Raw genomic sequence first — 14,623 nt, 5'->3', positions numbered from 1 at the left:
AAAAAAAAAAAAAAAAAAACAAAAAAAAAAAAAAAAAAAAAAAAAAAAAAAATGACCGACAGTAGTGGGAAACTATGGTGTGGGGGAGGGAGATGGGATTAACGGTAGCAAACATCTGTCTGGGGACGAGGAAACACCTCTTATCAACAGGGTGCCTGAACGAAACGTATTTGTATACCTAACCCTTAACTGTACCCCACACTATTATAATACAAAATATTGATAAATTTAAAAAAAATGTGGTTTCATGTAGAAAAGTTTGGGATTTTCTTTTGTAACATGTTTTTCTTTTTGACCTAATTGTTAAATGAGAATTGCTAGTCTGCCACCATTTATAGCCCATTATATGAGATGTTCCTATAGTATTGACTGGTTTATTTATTTATTTGTATTGTCTTGTTGAAATTTAGCAGCATTTTCAGCCTTGTTTAAGGATAGCTCTATCCAACAACCTATATTTTAGGGATTGAATAATGTAGCATTGGGTATTTGATAAGATACTTTAGAACAGTGCTTCCCAAGCTTCAGTGTCATACAGATTTAATGGGAGCTTGTTATAATGCAGTTCTTGATGGGTTTGTTTGAGACATGAGTTTCTGCATTTCTAAAAACTCCTGGTTGGTACTGATGCTGATCTGTTGAACATGCTTTGACTCACAAGGCTTTACTAAATAAACATTTTGGAATACATTTTCCTCCTATAAAAAGAAAACTGACAAACATTTAACGGTATTCTTGTTCCCAATAGCATATCATATTTGGACTTGTTATAAAAATTTACTTTTTCATGGTTTCAGGACAGCAAGGTGACCTTTTGCCTCTGCTAAAGTCTCTCTGAGGTTTCATATTGGCATGGGTACAAAAGGCAAGTAAAAATTTTAGAATGTTAGAGCAAAAGCACTGTTTCATTGATGCCTATTGTCTTGTTACTTAAATGTGGAAAAACATGATGAGCAGTGCAATAATGAAAAAAATTGAGGATGAGGCAAGAGAAGAGGAGAGTCACAAACTTTAGAATAACTGAATTTGCTGCTTGAGTATGGGTTATACTTTTCACAGAAACCTTTCTTTTAACTTCAGTTTCTATTATTGTGCATATGGGTTTAAAATCTTAGAACTTGAGATTATTTAGGATAATCTATTTTATTGGGATAAAAGATGAAAAAATCAGTGACCTTAACTGGCAGCTAGAAAATCTATTAGTGCTTTGATTTTTTTCCATACACATTGGTATTGCTCTTTTTAAAAATTATCTTAAACTTGAGTGTCTATCCATTGTTGACATTTTTTTTGCCGATGATGTGTTCTTTTATTTTCACCATTCAGTTCTTGTTGAGTTGTCATGTTTTTTTTTTTACCATGACAGTAAAGATTGCTACAGTAGTATATATTTATTTTATTTAATTTTTATTTTTAATTTTTTTCTTTTTTATTATAAAGATGTGGGGTACAATTAAGGGTTAGGTATACAAGTATTGATTATGCCGGTACCCTTGTTGATGAAGTATGCCCCTCCCTCCCCTAGCAGTTTCCCTCAACTGCCACTCCCATCCCCCTTCCCCTGACAGTTTCCCACCACTACCAATCCCTTTATTATAGTATTATGATAATTGTTCAAGGTCTGCTTATGAGTGAGAACATATGGTACTCTGTTCTTTGTTTCTATGATATATCATTGAGTATGACTGACTCTAAATTCATCCAAGTTGCTGTGAAATCCATATGTTTGTCTTTCTTTATGACTGCATAAATATTCCATTGTATATATGCACCACATTTTTTTATTCTGTTCAGCTTCTATGGGCATCAAGCTTGGTTCCATGTTTTTCTATTGAGAATAGAGCTGCAACAAACATGTGTGTGCAAGCATCTTTTTGTAGAATGATTTGAGTTCCTCCAGGTATAGTCTCAATTGGGGAATTGCTGGGTCTTATGAAAGGTCAATTTCTAGTTCTTTCAAAAAGATCCACACCATCTTCCAAAGAGGTTGCACTAGTTTGCATTCCCACCAGCAGTGTAGAAGAGTTCCTTTTTCTCTGCATCTTCGCCAGCATCTATTGGTGGTGGTTTTATTAATGATGGCCATTCTTACTGGGATTAGGGGGTATCTCAATATGGTTTTGATTTGCATTTCTGTGATGATGAGTGAGGCTGGGCACTTTTTCATTTGTCTGTTGGCTGCCCGTGTATCTTCTTTTGAGAAGTATCTATTCATGTCTTTTGCCCACTTTTTAATGGGGCTGTTTGTTTTTTTCCTTTTGGCGCATTTGAGTTCCAGGTAGATCCTAGATGTTAGACCGTGGTCAGATATACGGTTGGCAAATATTTTTCCTATTCTGTGGGCTGTCTCCCTGCTCTCTTGATGGTTTTTTTTACTTTGCAGAAGCTCATCAGTTTGATGAGGTCCCACTTGTCTATCTTATTTTTTATGGTATGGGCACTTAGGGTTCTCATCAGAAATTGGTTGCCAGTTCCAATTTCTATAAGGGTGTCTCCTGCATTTTCTAAGATTCTTATAGTTTGAGGTTTTATGTTTAGGTCTTTGATCCATTTAGAGTTAATTTTTGTGTATGGTGATAGGTAGGTGATAGGTTCTGTTTCAATCTTCTGCATGTGATCATCCAGTTTTCCCAGCATTTGCTGAATAGGTTCTCCTCTCCCCAGTGGTTGTTATTGGAGGCTTTGTCAAAGATGAGTTGGTCGAGAAATTGAGGCTTTGTTTCCGGAATCTCTATCCTGTTCCATTCATTTATATGCCTGTTCTTGTACCAATACCAGACTTTTTTGATTACTGTAGGTTTATAGTAAAATTTGAAGTCTGGAAGTGTGATCCCTCCTGCTTTGTTTCTTTTGCTAAGGATTGTTTTGGCTATTCGCTGTCATTTATGTTTTCATATGAATTTCTGTATTGTCATTTCCAGGTCTGAGAAGAATGATGTTGGTAACTTAATGGGTATTTCATTGAATCTGTAGATTGCCTTTGGTAGGATGGACATTTTAACAATGTTGATTCTTCCTATCCATGAGCATGGAATATTTTTTCATTTGTTTGTGTCTTCTTGGATTTCTTTGAGCAGTGTTTTGTAGTTTGCATTGTAAAAGTCTTTTACTTCTCTGGTTAGGTAGATGCTGAGGTATTTAATTTTTTGTGTGTGGCTATTGTGAATGGGATTGTACTTTTAATTTGGGTCTCTGCCTGCTTGTTGTAGGAGTATAGGAATGCAACTGTCTTTTGTACCCTGAGACTTTGTCAAAGTTCTTTATCAGTGCAAGCAGGTTTTTGACAAGTTCTCTTGGATTTTCAAGGTATAGGATCATATCATCAGCAAAGAGGAATAACTTGTTTTCCTCTTTTTCTATTTGGATACACCTAATTTCCTTCTCTTGTCTAATTGTCCTAGCTAGGACTTCCAGCACAATGTTGAACAAGAGGGGTAAGAGTGGGTAGCCTTGTCATGTTCCAGTTTTCAGGGGAAATGTTTCCAGTTTCTGTCCATTTAGCAATATGATAGCAGTGGGTTTATCATAGATGGCACTGACTATTTTGAGGTATGTTTCCTCTATACCTAGGTGTTTGAGGTTTTTTTTTTTTTATCAAGAAGGATGCTGTATTTTATCAAAAGCTTTTTCTGCATCTAATGATATAACCATGCGGTTCTTGTGTTTACATCTCTTGATGTATTTAATTATACTTATGGTTTTGTGAATGTTGAACAAACCCTGCATCCTGGGAATGAAGCCTACTTGGTCATGATGAATGATTTTTGAGACGTGTTTTTGGATCCAGTTTGCTAGAATCTTGTTGAGAATTTTTGCATCTATGTTCATAAAGGGTACTGACCTTTAGTTTTTTTTGTTGTTGTTGTTGGTGTTGTAACTTTACACGGCTTGGGTGTCAGTGTGATGTTAGCTTTGTAAAATGATTTGGGAGAATTCCATCTTTCTTAATTGCCTGGAATACTTTCAGTAGGATTGGTATCATATCCTCCTTGTACATATAGTAGAATTCTGCTGGAAAGCCATCTGGTCCAGGGCTTTTTTTTATAGGTAGCTTTTGTATAACAGAGCCAATTTCCTGGGTTGCTATGGTCTATTTAGTGTCCTAATGTCTTCTTGTTTCAACCTGGAGAGGTTGTGTGATGTCAGAAAGTCCTCCATTTCATTTAGATTATCAAGTTTGTTTCCATAAAGGTGTGCATAGTAATCTTTGATAATCCTTTGTATTTCTACAGGGTCAATTGTAATTTGATCTTTTGTATTTCTGATTGTGTTTATTTGGGCTTTTTGTCTCTTTTTCTTGGTCATTCTGGTTAGGGGTCCATCAATCTTGTGATATCTTTCAAAGAACCAGTTTTTGTTGTTGTTGTTGTTGATGCTTTCTATGATATTTTTGTCCCCTATGTCCCATATTTGGGTTCTTATTTTGGTGATTTGGATTCTTCTGCTAAAGTTGGAGTTTTGGTGGGCTTCATTTTCCACCTCTCTTAGGTAACTTGTTAGGCTCTCAACTTGTGATCTTTGTTTTTTCTTGTTGTGTGCTCATAGAGATGTAAATTCCCCTCTGAAAATTGCTTTCATGGCATCCCAGAGGTTTTCGTAAGATGTTTCTTCATTTTCATTTGTTTCCAGCTTTTAATTTCTGCTTTGATTTTGTGATGAACCAGTAGTTGTTCAGCATCATGCTGTTTAGTGTCCATGTCTTTATGAACTTTGGAGAAATTTTATTGATGTTGATTTTATTTTTATTCCACTGTGGTCTGAGAATGTATGTACATGGCAAGATTTCAACCTTATGGAATTTGTTTTTGCTTGATTTATGGCCAAGGATGTGATTGATCTTGGAGTACATTCCATGTGGTGATGAGTGGAATGTATATTCTATGGTTTTTGGGTTCTGGATCTCCTTGTTGATTTTTTGCTTCAGTGATCTATCTAGGGCTGTTAGTGGGGTATTCAAGTCTCCTGCTATAATAGTGTTAGAGTCAATATCTTTTTTAAGTTTATTTAGTAGTTGCTTTATAAATGCTGGTGCTCCTCTGTTGGAGGCATATAAGCTTAGGATGGATATTTCTTATTGATGAATTGAACCTTTTATCATCGTGTAGTGTCCTTTTTTATGTTTTTTCAATTTTTGACAGCTTAAATGCTATTTTGCCTGATATTAAGATTGCGACTCCTGCCTTCTTTTGTGATACATTTGTCTGGAAACTCATTTTCCATCCTTTAACTTTGAGTCTGTGTGCTTATTTGGGCTTTTTGTCTCACTTGTAGTGAGATAAGTTTCCTGGATGCAGTGAATAATTGGGTCATGGTTTCTTATCCAGTTTGCCATTCTGTGTCTTTTCTTTTCTTTTTTTAGTATTACCATTTATTGGTGACAAACACTAAATTTTACTTACATTCCAGGGGGAGAAAAATTCCAGCGTAAACAAATGAATGGAAGCAGTACTTAACTTGCAAGGCTACCAGGCTTCTCATCTGGGCCGTAGGCAGAACCTTAGTGCACACACCTCTGTGTACGATAGCACAACATCAAAGCAACACAGCTGTATATAGGAACATAGGTCATTCTTTCCAACCCTACATGGAGATGTAATTAACAGTATCAAGCACTCAAGGAAAATTAATCTGCAGGTTTATATGGACAACACAGAGATCATATCCTGTAGTATAGGGAAAGCTCCATCCTCAGGAGCCATATGTATAGACACAAATTTTTTATAATCTTTAAAACAAAGATCAAAGTTCATTTGTTTTAAGTCCTGTTTGTATTAACAAAAATAGAAATAAAATAGAAAAGGAACTAAATGACCATCTAAAGTTTAAACTGCCTAAAGTGTCCAATTTATACAACTATGGGAGGCTTCATCAAGGTTTCTGAGAAGTCCAGGACTGTTTCAGCTGAACCAGAGGGCACACAGTTTGCATCACTGAAATGGTCCTGGGTTAGTCCAATGAAATAAAAACAAATAACTACATACACATGGATATGATCTTTGCTGGTTAGATTACTGATAGTCAGTCGCAGACAAGTTTCCAAACTGTGCTATATAACTAGATACAATTGAGAAACTCTCAAATGAAGATTTTATATAGTGCCATATCAATCAAAAGAAAAGAATGAAACTAAGAATACATATTACTGTTGGAGGGAAGCAGTGGTTATGGTGTGGGATGACAGGAGATGTGGGGCCACAGCACACTAGGAAAGTTCGGTTGCACTGAGTAGGAAGCATCTGATTTTCTCTGGTGCTTTTAGCTCTGGGGCTGATGTAAGGCCTCTCTCTGGCATGGTTGTCCAGGGTTTGTCCCAAAGTGTTGGAGTGAGCCAGTTTCAGAAGGGGTCATGCTTTCTGTTTCTTCTCTAACACAGAAAAATAAAAAAGAACAAGACCAAGCACTGCGGAGCCCAGGGCACAATCTGCTGTTTTCCTGATGGAGCCAGCCTGCCAGACAGGCCCTTCCTTCCCCAAGGGCAGTTGCTTCCGTGTGAGGACCACTGGTTCACGAGTGGCTGTCACAACAAACCCCAGCATGGTCCGGCTCGGCCACAGTCACCTCCTCGTGTCTCCATCGTCTTCACCACCACCGCCCATGTTCTTCACCCACTGTGTCTCGGCCCACTGGAGGTATCAGAAATTCCAAATTTTCAAAGCAGTTTCAGTATTTTCAGTATATATTTTGGGATTTTATAATGGTTCATGGCCAGAAAAGGTTCAGCACCTCCCACACACAGACATTGGTTCGTTTCTTGTTCTTGGCATCTCTGTACTTTGTTGGGCCAACTCAGACAGCAACTTTAAAATGTTCAGAGCAGCCATGTCATGGCAGGACTGAAGACCCTTGCCGAAGCCGTGGCTGATCAGAGGTGGCTGAGAGGAGAAATTAATGAGGGATACAGATTCATTCTTGTTGTTTTTGGGGAAGTCTTTGTATTCAACCTGGAATCCCTGGACTCTGGTAAGATAGTCCAGTTGCTCAGAGGGTCTCGTGAGAGGTCCATGGGGTACGTGGCCTGAAGAGATGTTATTCTTTAAAATGGTCTTGGCTGTGGGCGAGGTGCCTCCATACAACAACTCTCTGGTTATCATGGCAGTTACCGTGGCCTTGGCAGGATTCGGAGCTGCCCGGGTGAAATCTTTGGTGTGATGTCCTTGACTGACTCCTACAGCCTGGGCGACCTCGGGCACCATTGGAAGAATTCCAGCAGGCAGCTGCTGATGACTTAGATAAGGTGTCCTGAACTCATCCTCTCTATTACCTGTCCCATTTTCATCCCCAGAACCAGGTTCAAAAAAGGTTACTTTTCTTCCATCTCCAGGTTTCTTTATGGGTGTCTTTTTCTCTGACTTGACCGCGGGTTTGGCAGGCTGTGCCTGCGGTACTTTGAAGCTAAGGATCTCCAGCATGTTCTCAGCCGTGTTGCGCTTGGCCACCTTCTTCTTGGTGCCCGCTCCTTCTGCAGTGTGGTTTCCAACCTTCACCTGCATCACAAACTCCCTGCGGCATGGGAGGCCTTGCTCTGTGAGGAGCAGGTACTCTGGCTCCTTCTCCTTCTTCGCCTGCTGGATCTGGGCCAGTCTGCTGATCGGATTGATCCCCTGGCTGTACTCTGGGCTTGTCTGTGGCTTGACTATGGGTTTTGTTTTCTTTTTGATTCTGGGATTCACCCGCTCAACTGCAGGCAAGGGTGGCAGCTTCTTCAGCTCCTCAAGGACAGCTATTGCCGCGTTCTTCTTGGAAATCTTCTTGCTCTTCCCTTCACCTTCCCCGACAAACTCCCCAATGGAAACCTTGGTCACGAAGTTCTTCATGTGGGGTGGGCCACTCTCCTGGGCCACCTCAAAATTCACAGGTAAGTTCCGTTTAAGTGCAATCTTGAACACTTGACTTATTTCAGATTTATTGAGATTTTCTTCCTCTGATTCTCTTCCATTCACCTCCAGCCTCTCCAGTGGGGGCTCATTCTGCAGGATGCTTAGGGCTTTCACAGCAGCGTCATGTTTTGCAGCCTGTCTAGTCTTGCCTTTCCTGTTAAATTACTGTCCTCCCACAGAAAATTCAACGTGATAAAGCAAAGGTGGAACTGAAAATGGATAAAAGTACCTCAGGGGGTAAGCACCTCCTCTCATGTTGTAATTGTAGATGGACTGCATCTGAGAGTAAGGATCAACAGGCTTATACATTATTTTTTTTCCAAGTTTCATGCACAGCGCATTAAGTTCTATGGTAGGGGTTACACTTTCTTAAAAAGAGGGTGTTCCAGAAATGATGGTTTTCCTCAGTTCTGCGAGGTTATGTGGTGAAGAAACTCCTGGCTGCTGCCCCAGCGCATCCCCCGGCTGTCCGGCAGTCCTGGGTGGCGGAGTGGGGAAGGAGGAAGGAAGAGGGGAGAGGAGGAAGGGACGAAGGGAGGAAAGAGGCGGAGTGGCCACGGAGGAGTTGGAGGAGGGGTCAGAGGGAGGGAGCCGAGAGGGACGCGGCAGCCTCCGGTGCAAACGCTGAGGAACCAATCTGGCACCCGCCTCTGTGTCTTTTCAGTGTTGCACTTAGTTCATTCACATTCAGAATGATTATTGAAATATGATTGTTTATCCCTGTCATGAAATTCTTATAAAGCTTTTTCTTTGCTTGCTTGTTTTCTTTTGGCTTTGGGTTTGATGTATGTGTTTGTTTTGAAGTTTCTTGTTGCACTGTATTCTCTGTTGATTCTGTGCTCTGCTTTTTTCTTGGGAAGTGTGTGGTCATTCTTTTTTCTTTCTTGTGTGCTTAATACCTTTTTAAGTGTCTCCTGTAGAACTGGTCTGGAAGCTGCATATTCTCTCAGGGATTGGATGTCTGGGAAGGATTTTAATTCTCCATCACTAATGAAGTTGAGTTTGACTGGGAGGAAATTCTTGGTTGAAATTATCTCTGAGGACTTTGAACATTGGACTCCAGTACCTTCTTGCTTGTAGTGTTTCTGCTGATAGGTCTGCTGCTATTGTTTTTGGTTTTCCCTGGTAGGTAGTTTGACCTTTCTCTCTTGCTGCCTTTAAGATTTTTTTCTTTTGTGCCTACTTTGTGTAGGCTAATTACTATGTGTCTAGGGGTTGGTCTTCTCCTTTCATGTCTTATGGGGTTTTCTGTATCTCTTGTGTTTGTCTGGTCACATCTCTGGTGAGATGGGGAAAATTTTCTTGGATTACCTCCCAGAATACTTGCTCCAAGTTGTTCTCCACTTCCCTTTCTTCTTCTGGGATGCCAATCAGGCATAGGTTCAGCTTCTTGATATAATTGCACATCTCTTGTAGGCTTTGTTCTTTCTTCCTTAGTCTTCTTTCTATGTTTTTTAGAGATCAGGTTAATTCCATGTTCTAATCTTCAAGTTCTGAGATTCTTTCTTCAGCTAGAGTAATTCTGCTTTCCATGCTAGTCATCTTGTTATTTATTTCCTGGATGAAATTTCTTATTGCCAAAATCTCAGTTACAAGTTCTTTCAGTGTTGCATCTTATCTTTCTTGCATCTTATTCACTCTTTCTATACATTCCCTAATCCCCATCATATTCTGGGTCATTGGTGACTTCCATTGTTGGGCACCAAGGTCCAATTTTTCAGGAGTTTTCACTTTGTTACACTTGAAATTACCTGTGGTCTTCCTTTGATTTTTTCCTCATTTGTGACAAATCTCTTGTTTTTCTCTTTAGTTCTATTATCAGTGTCAGTAGGAGAGGCTTTCCCTTCTTATATTTGCTCAGTCCTCTATTCTTCCCTGATCTGGACTCTGGATTTGTTCTATTTTGAAATAGCACCGTGGGTGGAAAGCTTTGCTGTCTCTTGTAGTTTTTGAAAGTTGAATAAAGTAAGGGATAGGGTACTAGGATTTGGAAACTACTTGCTAATTACAATGTTTACTTATTGTGGCATGTGTTCCCTGAGACCCACTCCCCACCACCACTCTATATGACTGTGCAAAGCAGAAACCAATGTAAAAAAAAATTGAACACACACACACACAGACATATACATACTCCCCCAAACAAACTGTAATAACAGCAGAGTGAAACAAAACAAACAACAGCAACAGAAAACCAAGAAAACTGAACACACACACACACACACACACACACACACACACACACACACGCCTAGCATAAAGTGAATGGAGAACAAAAACAGAAAGACCAGGAAAAAAAAGGAATTCAGTTTGAATTCTTACACATATATTGACACACATCTTAAACTATAAAAAATAAAAATAAAAAATCCAGAAGAACAAAAGAGCAAAAATAACCCAAGAACAACAACAAAATTCAAAAATGAACACTCAATCATGCACATACACACATAAACAGAAAACAGCAAACAAAAGTAGAAAGAAACAGAGAATAAAAAATCAGGGAGATGCAGATTTAACCCTCGCAAATACATTCATGCAGAAAGGAAAAATAGATGAACTAATAAACAGACAGGCAAAACAATTAAAATTTTTTAAAAAAAAATTTAAAAAACCCCTGTCCTCTTGTGGCAGGCTCTGTAATTCTTCCTCTAATCTGATCTCTCCTGCAGTGCTTCCACCTCTTTCAGTCTCTCCTCAGTGTCCAGAGCAGGGAAGAAGGAGGGACAGTGGAGGCAGGTGGGGCTGCAGTTCTCCCCTCCCACTCTCCTATGGTCAGGGAGATCTCTGGTGGGGAGTTGTGGGATTGTTTCTTCCCTAGGTATATACTTGAGAGGGGTGCCCCAGCCAGGCCTATCCTGGAATGGAGTTCTTCTATTGTGACTGACGTCCAGGCTCTGCCTGGGTTTGTCCCTCTCAGTTGTGGCCCAGTTAAGTGGGTCTGACGTTCAGAGGATTGCTGGGGAGGAGGGGGTTTGATTCAGCCCTGGATTCACCACTGATCTTCTTGAAGTCCTTCCTCATCCTGTTCTGGCCACACCCTTATTCTTGCCACTGAATTAGGATAGGGAGTGGGGCTTCTGGGACTCAGCAATATATTCAGGACCCTCTGAAATTTGTGCTTTCAGAATATTCCCTCTGGGACATGATGAACCCGTGAGTAGTTCATCCACCAGTCACAGAGTTTGGATCTGTTGCTCTGTGGTGAAAAAGTTGGAGCACTTCCTGCCCCACCTACAAGATGGTGGTGAGGTGTCTCTCTTGTTCTCTTCCATGGGACTCTGTCATTGGACTCCCTCCACATTCCTTGCTGCCAGTGCCTAGCCAGGCACTGAAGTGGTGAGGGAAAGCCTGGAGCCAACAATCTCTCCTGTTGCAATAATGAGGCAGAGCCTGTGGTGGTAGTCTTTCCCCACCACTTCTTCACAGGAAAACTTTTGTCCATTAAAAAAATGGTGCTCAGCTTTTGTTACCTAGGAAGAGCCAGGGACCAAGCAGAGAAGCTGCAGCACCAGCTGTTGCATCGGGGCTGTGGCCACTTGCTCACAAGCCCCCACTTAGTCAGCCTCTCCCAACATTTTCTTCCCTGGAAGGGTTTTCTTGATTAAAAAAAAAATAGTGCTCAGCTTCTGCATCCTGGGAATTACTAGGGCCCAAGCTCAGCAGCTGTGGCACCAGTCACTGCACCAGGAGAGCCCTGGGTCTCTAGCCCTCACTCAACCAGCCACTCACATGCCCACTCACTCACCAGCATGTACACACAATTTTCCGTACACTCAGTGACTCACACCTGGACTCACATAGTTCGAGTGGCTTGGCTGTCATCTTACCAATCCTCTATGTTTAATTTTTATTTTAAAGATGTAGGGTACAAGTCAGGGTTAGGAATACAAATGATCATTGTACAGGTAAAGTTTGGATCTCACTTTTGTCCCCACTTCACCTGGTTTGAGATCAGGTGCCCTTATTGATGAAGTGTGCCCCTCCCTTTTTTCTCTGGTCGTTTCCCACTTCTGCCAATGCCTTTCTTATAGTATTATGTTGATTGTTCAGGATCTGCTTATGAGTGAGAACATGCAGTACTTTGTTTCTGTGATAGATCACTGAGTATTATAGACTTTAAACCATCCAAGTTGCTGTGAAGTTAATAATTTTTTCCTTTTTTATGGCTGTGTAATATTCCATTGTGTATATTCACATTTTAAAAATCCAGTCTACTTTCGATAGGCAGCATGGTTGGTTCCATGGTTTTGTTATTGTGAATAGTGCTGCAATAAACATGCATGCACAGGTATCTTTTTTTGTAGAATGACTTGAGCTCCTCTGGGTATATTCCCAGAAAGGGGATTGCTGGCTCATGTGGAAGGTGGATTTTTATATTTTTAGGAGTCACCACATTGTTTTCCAAAGTGGGTGTACTAGTTTATGCACCCACCAACAATGTAGAAGTGTTTCCCTTTCTCCACATCCTCTCCAGCATCTGTTGTTTTTTGAGTTATTGATGATGGCCATCCTGACAGGAGTCAGGTGGTATCTCAGTGGAGTTTTAATTTGCATTTCTTTGATGATTAGTGATGCTAAATATTTTTTCATGTGTCTGTTGGCTGTTTGTATGCCTTTTTTGGAGAAGTATCTATTCATATTGTTTGCTCATTTTTTAATAGGACTGTTTGTTTTTTCTTTTTGGCACATTTGAGTTCCTTGTAGATCCCAGATGTTAGGCCTTTGTCAGATATACAGTTGGCAAATATTTTTTCTCATTCTGTGAGCTGTTTCCTCACTTTTATAATACTTTCTTTTGCTTTGCAGAAGCTTTTCAGTTTGTTGAGGTCCCACTTGTCTATCTTATCTCTTATGGTATAAATTCCAATATCCAGTAGAATGTCTCCTGTATTTTCTAAGGTTTTTATAGTTTGAGGCTTTATGTTTAGATCTTTGATCCATTTAGAGTTGATTTTTGTGTATGGTGATAGGTAGGAGTCTTGTTTTAATCTTCTGCATGTGGACAGCCAGTTTTCCCAGCATAATTTACTGAATAGGTTCTCCTCTCCCCAGTGGTTGTTAGTGGAGGCTTTGTTGAAGATGAGTTGGTTGGGAAATTGAGGTTTTGCTTCTGGAATCTCTATTCTGCTCCATTGTTCTATATGCCTGTTCTTGTATCAATACCAGGCTGCTTTGATTATTGCAACCTTATAATAAAGTTTAAAGTCTGGAAGTGTGATACCTCCTGCTTTGTTTCTTTTGCTAAGGATTGTTTTGGCTATTTGTGGTCATTTCCATTTCCATATGAATTTCTGTTTTGTTTCCTGTTCTGAGAAGAATGATGCTGGTAATTTGATGAGTATTACATTAAATCTGTAGATCACCTTGGGTAGGATGGACATCTTAACAATGCTGATTCTCCCAATCCATGAGCATGGAGTATTTTCCCATTTGTTTGTGTCATCTTTGATTTCTTTGAGCAATGTTTTGTAGTTTTCATTGTGAAGTTCTTTCACTTCTCTGGTTAGGAAGATGCCCATGTATTTCATCTTTTTGTGGCTATTGTGTTGGGAATTTGCTTTTAATTTGGTTGTCTGTCTGTTTTTTGTTGGCATATAAGAATGCAACTGTCTTTTGTGTGTTGATTTTGTTCCTTGAGACTTTGCCAAAGTCCTTTATCAGTGCAAGAAGGTTTTTGACAGATTTTCTTTGATTTTCAGATTTTCCATCTGATTGGTCTAGGTAGGACTTCTAACACTATGTTGAACAGGAGAGATAAAAGTGGGCAGTCTTGTCTTGTTCTGATTTTTAGGGGAAATTTTTCCAATTGTTGTCCATTTAGCAATATGTTGGCTGCGGGCTTATCATAGATGGCTTCTACTATTTTGAGTTATGTTCTCTCTATGCATAGGTGTTCAAGGGTTTTTATCAAGATAGAATGCTGGATTTTATTGAAAGCTCTTTCTGTGTCTAATGATATACTCATGTGGTTCCTACTTTTAAATCCACTGGTGGATTTAATTATATTTGTGGTCTTGTGTACATTGAAGCAGTCCTGCATCACAGGGATGAAACCTATTTGGTCATAGTGGATGATTTTTGAGATGTTCTTTTGGATCCGATTTGTTAGAATCTTGTTAAATATTTTTGCACTATGTTCATCAATATGTAGCTCTCTTTCTTTGTTGGATTTTTACCCAGTTTGGGTATTAGTGTGATTAGCTTCATACAGTAATTTGGGGAGAGTTCCATCTTTCTCAATTGCTTGGAATACTTTCAATAGGATTGGTGTAAGTTCCTCCTTGTATGTTTTGTAGAACTCTGCTGGAAAGTCATCTGGTCCAGGAATTTGTTTTGTGGATAGTTTTCTTATGATGGAGTCAATTTCCTGGGTTGTTATTAGTCTATTTAATGTCTTAATTTCATCTTGTTTCAGCCTTGGGAGGTTGTGTTATGTCAGAAAATCCTCTATATCATTTAGGTTTTCGAGTTTGTTTCTACACAAGTGTGCATAGTAATCACTGATAATTTTTTGTATTTCTTCAGGATCAATTGTGATTTGATCTTTTGCATTTATGATTGTGTTTATTTGGGCTTTTGCTCTCTTTTTCTTGGTCAATCTGACTAGGAGTGCATCAATTTTGTTTAATCTTTCAAAGAACCAGTTTTTTGTTTTGTTGATTTTTTTCTATGACATTTTTGTCTTCTATGTCCTTTACTGGGGTTTTTACTTTGGTGATCTGAATTCTTCTGTTGATGTTAGG

The 14,623-nt window shown here is 39.5% G+C and overlaps 1 pseudogene across 1 annotated transcript; it reads right to left on the bottom strand.

The window, feature by feature from the left end:
• Window positions 1-6,379: 6,379 nt before the first annotated feature.
• Window positions 6,380-8,222, bottom strand: LOC103272630 (annotated as a pseudogene). The gene has a single exon (XR_505135.2). The product of XR_505135.2 is annotated as a double-stranded RNA-binding protein Staufen homolog 1 pseudogene (transcript).
• Window positions 8,223-14,623: the final 6,401 nt, after the last annotated feature.

The sequence above is a fragment of the Carlito syrichta genome, unplaced genomic scaffold, assembly GCF_000164805.1.
Source record: "Carlito syrichta isolate Samal-C Ts95f unplaced genomic scaffold, Tarsius_syrichta-2.0.1 Scaffold312985, whole genome shotgun sequence".
Taxonomy (NCBI): domain Eukaryota; kingdom Metazoa; phylum Chordata; class Mammalia; order Primates; family Tarsiidae; genus Carlito; species Carlito syrichta.
The sequence above is the reverse complement of the archived record's forward strand: the minus strand, read 5'-3'. Positions and strand labels throughout refer to the sequence as shown.